The sequence below is a fragment of the Bison bison genome, unplaced genomic scaffold, assembly GCF_000754665.1.
Source record: "Bison bison bison isolate TAMUID 2011002044 unplaced genomic scaffold, Bison_UMD1.0 scf7180017864066, whole genome shotgun sequence".
Classification (NCBI taxonomy): domain Eukaryota; kingdom Metazoa; phylum Chordata; class Mammalia; order Artiodactyla; family Bovidae; genus Bison; species Bison bison.
The window spans coordinates 2,112,374-2,119,767 of NW_011494638.1; the positions used below are offsets into that span (position 1 = coordinate 2,112,374).

At 39.7% G+C, this 7,394-nt stretch overlaps 1 protein-coding gene across 1 annotated transcript in view; it reads left to right on the top strand.

Annotated features, from left to right (window-relative positions):
• Positions 1-7,394, top strand: part of UNC13C (unc-13 homolog C (C. elegans)) — a 673,935-nt gene that overhangs the window by 12,892 nt on the left and 653,649 nt on the right. The gene's annotated exons all lie outside the window — the stretch shown is intronic.

Consider the following 7,394-nt stretch of genomic DNA (forward strand, 5'->3'; position numbering starts at 1 on the left):
CATCACCGACTCAAAGGACATGAGTTTGAGTGAACTCCGGGAGTTGGTGATGGACAGGGAGGCCTGGAGTGCTGCTATTCATGGGGTCGCAAAGAGTTGGACATGACTGAGCGACTGAACTGAACTGCACTAAATGATTAGTGATGTTGAGCATCTTTTCATGTGCCTCCTGGTCATCTGTATCCCTTCTTTGGCACAGGAAGCTCAGCTCAGTGCTCTGTGGTGACCTAGATGGGTGAGATGGGGAGCAGGGAAGTCCAGGAGGGAGGGGATATATGTGTATGTGCAGCTGATTCACTTCATTGTGCAGCAGAAACTAACACAACATTGTAAAGCAACTATACGCCAATCTAAAAAATAAAAACAACAAAAATGAAAGATATATAAGACAGGTATAAAATCCAATAAAGACTTTCTAAGGGAGGTTTTTTAAAACCTGATCTTTTTATTTTCTCATCACCTGCCTTGTCCCAGCTACATGCTGTTCCCTCCCATCAGCTCCCTGTGGCTAATGGTGTGACTAGCTTTCCCTTCCAGCTCCAGCTACCCTGGCTTGTTACTTTGCTGTGCTTTAAGGGTCCTGCTCATTGAGTTGTGTGGTCAGCACACAGGTCAGAGCTACTTTCCACTGGGCCTTCTGGCTCAGATGACCTGCCCCTGCACGTGGTTAGGTTTTGCTCTGTCTCTGCAACAGCCCTTCTTCCTTCCCACCTCATAGGAAGTATCTTCCAGCCAGCTGTTTTTCAAATCACCAAGAATTTACTGTTGAACAGATATTTGGTGACCTGTGTTTATATATTTCTCTTTGACTTATTCTTGGAAAATGTCTTTTAAACCAGCAGTCAGATAGTACAGGATATTTACTGTTGAGGTGCTGTAATGAGAAACAGAGGTTTTCTTGCTCTCTTCTGGTGGGGGATTAATGATCATCCTAACAGGGTCCTGAGTGCTTAACACAAAATCAATGCCAACAAAGGAGCAGTGAAGAGATTTCCCTATTGGGCTGGTAGCAGGGATTAAGCAGGTAGTAATAAACACAAGGTCAGAAACTCAAGTGGCAAGCCATGAGGTTCCTAGGCCAAAGGTGGGGATTCAGTTCAGAGTCAGGGACTGAGAGAGAAGAATCATGCTGAAATAGAGGGCATAACTTGGGGAGGCAACCTGGTAGGGCCTCTTTCTCAGATCATCCTCTTTCTCTTCTCTCCCTTGCAAGTTAGCATTCAGATACCCAGGTCACCTATTTTATTGCATTTGATAAGGAACTTAGAATTGTTTATTGATCTGAAAAGACTTTAACTTAATTTTGGTAATGATTTAGTAATAAATTGCTGACTGTTCAAAGGTTCACTAGCTCTTTTAGCCCACAAGGACACCTACTGTTGAGGTCATACTAAATAGCTTTTTTACAAAATGGACTTGTTAACACACTGGCAACAAATATTTTAATCCCCATCAGACCATAATATTCAATTTGGAGTTGATACATTCTCAGTCCAAATCTGGGGCCTGGAGTCAAGACTGTGTTGCTTATTAATTGCATGTACTAAGTCAAGTTTCCTTGAAAACTCTAAACCTCAGCTTCCTTTTCTGGAAAATAATAATACTAATTTCACCCAATTATTATGGGATTAAAATGAAGTGAGGCAAATTTTAAAAAATTATATACACAGTGCTTGGAACATAATAAGTAATAATTAAATATTATTACTAAGTGTCTCATAACATGTCTCATAACACAGTCTAGCATTTTAATCTCTCTCAAAGATTTCCTGCCAAAAACTTTACATCGTACCCCCAAACATCATTACTGAAAATAATGTGCATGCATACTAAGCCTCTTCAGTCATGACTGACTCTGTGCAACTCTATGGACTGTAGCCCACCAGGATCCTCTGTCCATGGGATTCTCCAGGCAAGAATACTTGAGTGAGTTGCCTTTTTCTCTTCCAGGGTATCTTCCCAACAGAGGGGTCAAACCTGCATCTCTTATCTCTCCTGCACTGGCAGGCAGGTTCTTTACCAGTAGCACCACCTGTAAGATTAATTAATTAAAGGGCTTCCCAGGTGGTGATAGTGGTAAGAAACCTGCCTGCCAATACAGGAGCCTCAGGAGACAGTTCAATCACTGGGTCAGAAAGATTCCCTGCAGGAGGGTTGCATGGCAACCCACTCTAATATTCTTGCCTGGAGAATGCCTTGGACAGAGGAATCTGGCAGGCTACAGTGAATAGGGTTGCACAGAGTCAGACATGACTGAAGTGACTTAGCATGCACACATGTATGTAATTAAAGTAATACAACTGGACGGTAAATATGAGATTCTGAATTTAAGTAGTTAAGCATCATATGATGCATATGATGATAGACTGGTCTCCCCGCCCCTCCTCAACCCCTTCTCCTCCCACATATTTTTACTGGTATTGATTTTGTCCTGATCTGGGCTACTAACAATTTTTTTAAAATAGAACTTTAGAGAAGAGAGTAGATCTGTGGGTTTGTATATCGTGCATTTTAGGACTTGTGTCCATTACCACTGGTAACATTCACTTTGTATGCAGCTGATAGCTTCATTGATCCCAGGTCTAAGGACAAAGATATCTTTTTGCTTCAGTTGTTTTTCATAAAGCTCTGGTGGAAGGTATTGAGAGAGCGGATAACATGGTGCTGCTCACTAGCTGTGTAATTTTGGTTGTCTCTTAATCTCTTTGAACCTCTTGTTTCCTCATCTATAAAATGGACATAATAATGTCTTCTTCAGAGAGTTTCTGTGAGGATTATTTGGGATTGTTTAAGTATCTTGAGGGCTTCCCTGGAAGCTCAGATGGCAAAGAATCTGCTTGCAATGCAGGAGACCCAGGTTTGATCCCTGGGTTGGGAAGATCCCCCGGAGAAAAGAATAGCAACCCACTGCCAGTATTCTTACCTGGAGAATTCCATAGACAGACTGTAGCCTGGTGAACTATAGTCCATGTGGTCTCAAAGAGTTGGACATGAATGAGCAACTAACACACACACAAGTTTCTAAAACACAAAGGTGCTCATTAATGTTAGCTTCCTGCTGTATCCTGCCCACTTGCTTGAAGGAAGTTCTGCAGGTGACATTTGAGACTCACCAGCCTCATTAGGGGCTTCCCAGGTGGCTCAGTGATAAAGAATCTGTCTGCAATACAGGAGATGTGAGATGGATTTCTGGGTCAAGAAGATCCCCTGGAGAAGGAAATGGCAACCCACTCCAGTGTTCTTGCCTGGGAAATCTCATGGACAGAGGAGCCTAGCGGGTTACAGTTCATGGGGTTGCACAAAGTATTAAATGTGACTTAGCAACAAAACAACAACCACAAACCTTGGTAAGGTAGCTATGGCTTTGTAATGAAATTGTAACAGAGGTTGAGAAAGAGAACCCAGTAACTGGGAAGGTGAGATTTCTATATTGGAAATTTGCCTCTGGACCATGTAGGTATAAAGCATACTCTATTTCCCCTCCAATTGCTTCTTTTTAGTATTTTTTTCTTTGTTTGTTTTTCATGTCATCCTCCAACTGAGTAGGGTTCCTAGGTTGCCTCCCATTTCTATCTACCTTAATGTTCACAACAGATACCACATGATGAATCTTCTGTGAATACTTCTTTCATCTTTTCAACAGACTTCTTAGTTCTAATGGTAACTAATAGGTACTGGGCTCTGCACTGTTTTAGATACTCTTCTAAGAACTTTACATGTGTTAACTCATTACAATTATCCCATGAGGAGATACTATTTTTGTTCCAATTTAATCAGTGTACAAGTGGTTCCCTTTTCTCCACATCCCCTCCAGCAATTATTTTTTTGTAGACTTTTTGATGATGGCTACTCTGACTGATGTGAGGATAACCTCAGTGTAGTGTTGATTTGTATTTTTCTTAAAATCAGTGATGTTGAGCATCTTTTCATGTGCCTCTTGGCCATCTGTATGTCTTCCTTGGACAAATGTCTGTTTAGGTTTTTCATCCATTTTTTGGTTGGGTTATTTGTTGTTGTTGTTTTTTGTTTGTTATTGCACTGCATGAACTGCGTATATTTTGGAGAAACAAACAGTATTGTAAAACAACTATACTCCAATAGAAAATAAAAATATGGAATAAAAAGAAGAAAAAAATATACAAGTGAAGGCAGTATAGAAGTGACTTTCTCATGCTTATATGGCTAATATGCCTCATCCAGAAGCTGTGCTGAAAACCAAAAACCATTAGTGCCCCCTCATCAAATGGAGCTTCTGAACCTAAGTTTCAGAGATTTCCACATTCTATTTACATTTTGTCCATGCAGACCCATCCTCCTTTAGTTCCCATCTCTCTCCAAGGTGGGTGCTTCTTCATTTTTAACATGATGTGAATGTTTGTGATGCCTACCTTCTGCGTATACTGATTTTCTTTATCTGGATCATTTAAGGCCAAGTTCAGCTAGTTCGGGCTTCTTGGAATCTTTATAACCCATCTTCGAATTTATGGGCTTGTTACTTGTTCATTCATTCATTTGTGCTTGTATTTATTTATTTGCCCAACAAATATTGTAAGTCTAATATATATCAAGCAATTTGAATATTTAAAGTTAAATAGATCATAGCCCCTGCCCCCTCAAATCACATTTGAGATATAGACACATAACTATTTCACACAAATAACTGTTATATTCTAAGAATTACCATAACAAATGTGCATTCAAGGCATTGGGGGAGCACAGAGGAGGAGTGCTGGAGTCTAAAGGAGGTCAAACAAGGTGATGCTAATCCCTGCTGGATTTAAGATGTTTAGTTGCCTTAGAGACATTCATGAGTAAGATGTGGAGATAGAGGGGACAGGAAAGAAATGAAGCCAGAAGGAACAGCATGGGCAAAAGCACGTTGGGGAGGCAACAATACAATGATCACAGAACTGTTACTATTTCAGTGTGTCTTAGGCAGACATGCTTCTGGAAGTGACAGGGCATGAAACTACTGAGATAGTGATTTAAGTGGAAAGATTTACATCTTTTAAATGTATTAATTTTAAGAAAGGTTGATTTGAGAGAAGAGCCAACTTAGAGTTAGGAAGACCATATAGGATACAATTGTAGTAGTCCAGATGAGAAATTGTGGAGTTCAGCACTGAGGCATCACTAGTGGGATGAGTGAACATATATAGGGTATGGAAATATGATGGATCATATTGAATCTAGAATGATTCCTGGCTATATGTCTTGGGGAAGTCAATAATTAGGATATGATATTAAATTGAGATTAATCATTCAAGAAAATGACTAGGTGTTTGATGGAGTTTATATTTGGACAACCAGCTAATGATATTTAATAAGTGACTGAAATGTGGGTTAATTTCTAACTTTCTGTGAGTTTGGAGGTAAGTATGCCTCTGTGAAACCATCACCAAGATTGTGTTATGAACACAAGATCTACCTTCTTAGCAAAATTTTGGGTATGCAGTATTATTAACTGGGAGAAGGCAATGGCACCCCACTCCAGTGCTGTTGCCTGGAAAATCCCATGGATGGAGGAGCCTAGTAGGCTGCAGTCCATGGGGTCGCTAAGAGTCCGACACAACTGAGTGACTTCACTTTCACTTTCCACTTTCATGCATTGGAGAAGGAAATGGCAACCCACTCCAGTGTTTTGGCCTGGAGAATCCCAGGGATGGAGAAGCCTGGTGGGCTGCAGTCCATGGGGTCACACAGAGTCGGACACGACTGAAGCGACTTAGCAGCAGCAGCAGTATTATTAACTAAAGGCACTGTGATGTACAGTAGGTCTTCAGGGCTTCTTCAACTTGCACGACTGAAACATTGTACCTTTTGGACCAATTCTTCAATAACTATTTATCAAATGTTTTTATGTATGCTGGGTTCAGGATATTTAAAACTGGACAAGTCATATTCTTCCCATTAAATAGGACATAGTCCAGGGGATGGAAACAGGAATGATAGTACAGTAGGGAATAATATGTATTGCTTATGCACTGGCTTGCAGGAGAGTGTGGCAAAGAGAGAGAAAAGCTCAGTGTGGGTGGTCAGTGAAGTCTTCACTGAACAAATGATTCTGAAGCTGAAACACAATTTTTATAGACAAGGAGGGCTAGACATGAATGATATTCTAGGTGGAGAGAACAGAAAAGTTATTGAGGTGTGAAAGAGAGTAGAGCTTGTAGTGAATAACAAGTTGTTCCATGTGGTTAGAATACAGAACAAGTGAGTTCATCTGTGCAACTGTGTCCACATACCCTCAGGTTTGCATTTTGAAGCAGGGCATCACTGCAGGTTAAATTTTCCTGTTCAAAATTGTTCCAACCATTATTGTCTAGATCATTGGCTCTGAATTAGTAACACAGGTCAGGAAGCCTGAACACAATTTCATGAAAATATTAGAGGCATTGACAAAATTCCTGCTTTCATCTAAACAAAAATCAGGTATTTGTTTCAAGGTTTGGGAAACCCAGGATCTTCGACAGAGTGATTAGTAGAACAATTTATTTTACTGAAGTTGGCTTTTAAATAATTTATCTACTCTACTGCTACTTAACTTTCCAATATGTCTTTTTTGTCCCCATAGGAGAAGTTGCATAGGGGTACAATAAATGTTTTTTGAATTTAATTCAGAAATTAATTTCTTGACATTTTTATTATTAGAAAACAGGTCCTGGCATGTAATTCTGAATGACTGACAAATTGTTTCAGACAAGCAAAATTTGACTCTGACTGTTTATGAAATCCAGAAGACATGGATTTAGAGTCTGTCTCTCTCCATCTTTTTGCTTCCTTCTTGCATTGCAGTGCCCTGTCTCCTATGAAACTTGGCTCCTGGCCAGAGAATGTATTCCCCAAGTCCCTGCAGAATCCTAGTGAAGTGAAATTGGCAGATTTCCAAATGGAGGGAGCTGATAAAGAGCCATCAGGCTCCTAAAACAATGTGTAGTTTATGATGTATTCTTTAAAGAATTAGAACATTTATCTACTCAAATCCATAGCTTGATATCAACAAAGATTTTTGGTCATTACTATTACTCTGTGATATATTTCAGTGATGAAATAGTTCAAGTCAACAAAATTATATGTGAATACCTATTACATACAAGGCACAGTGCTGGTAAACCAGAAAAATTAATGTAAACTGTCATTGTTGTCCAGATAATTCAAGAAGCTAACTATCACAAATATGACTTAGTTATGTGGTCATTTACATTATAAAACACCAAATCATAGGATGAATTATATATCCAACCAGTTTTTTAGTATCTTTAGACATGTTTTATTTGTGGTACAGTCTCTTTTTGTGATTTGGCACTCTATCTTCAGTTATGATCTTAACCCTAGGGATGGGTTTCCTGCCACCTGCCACAAGTCTGCACTGGTTGGTTAGGGTGGCTTTGCTT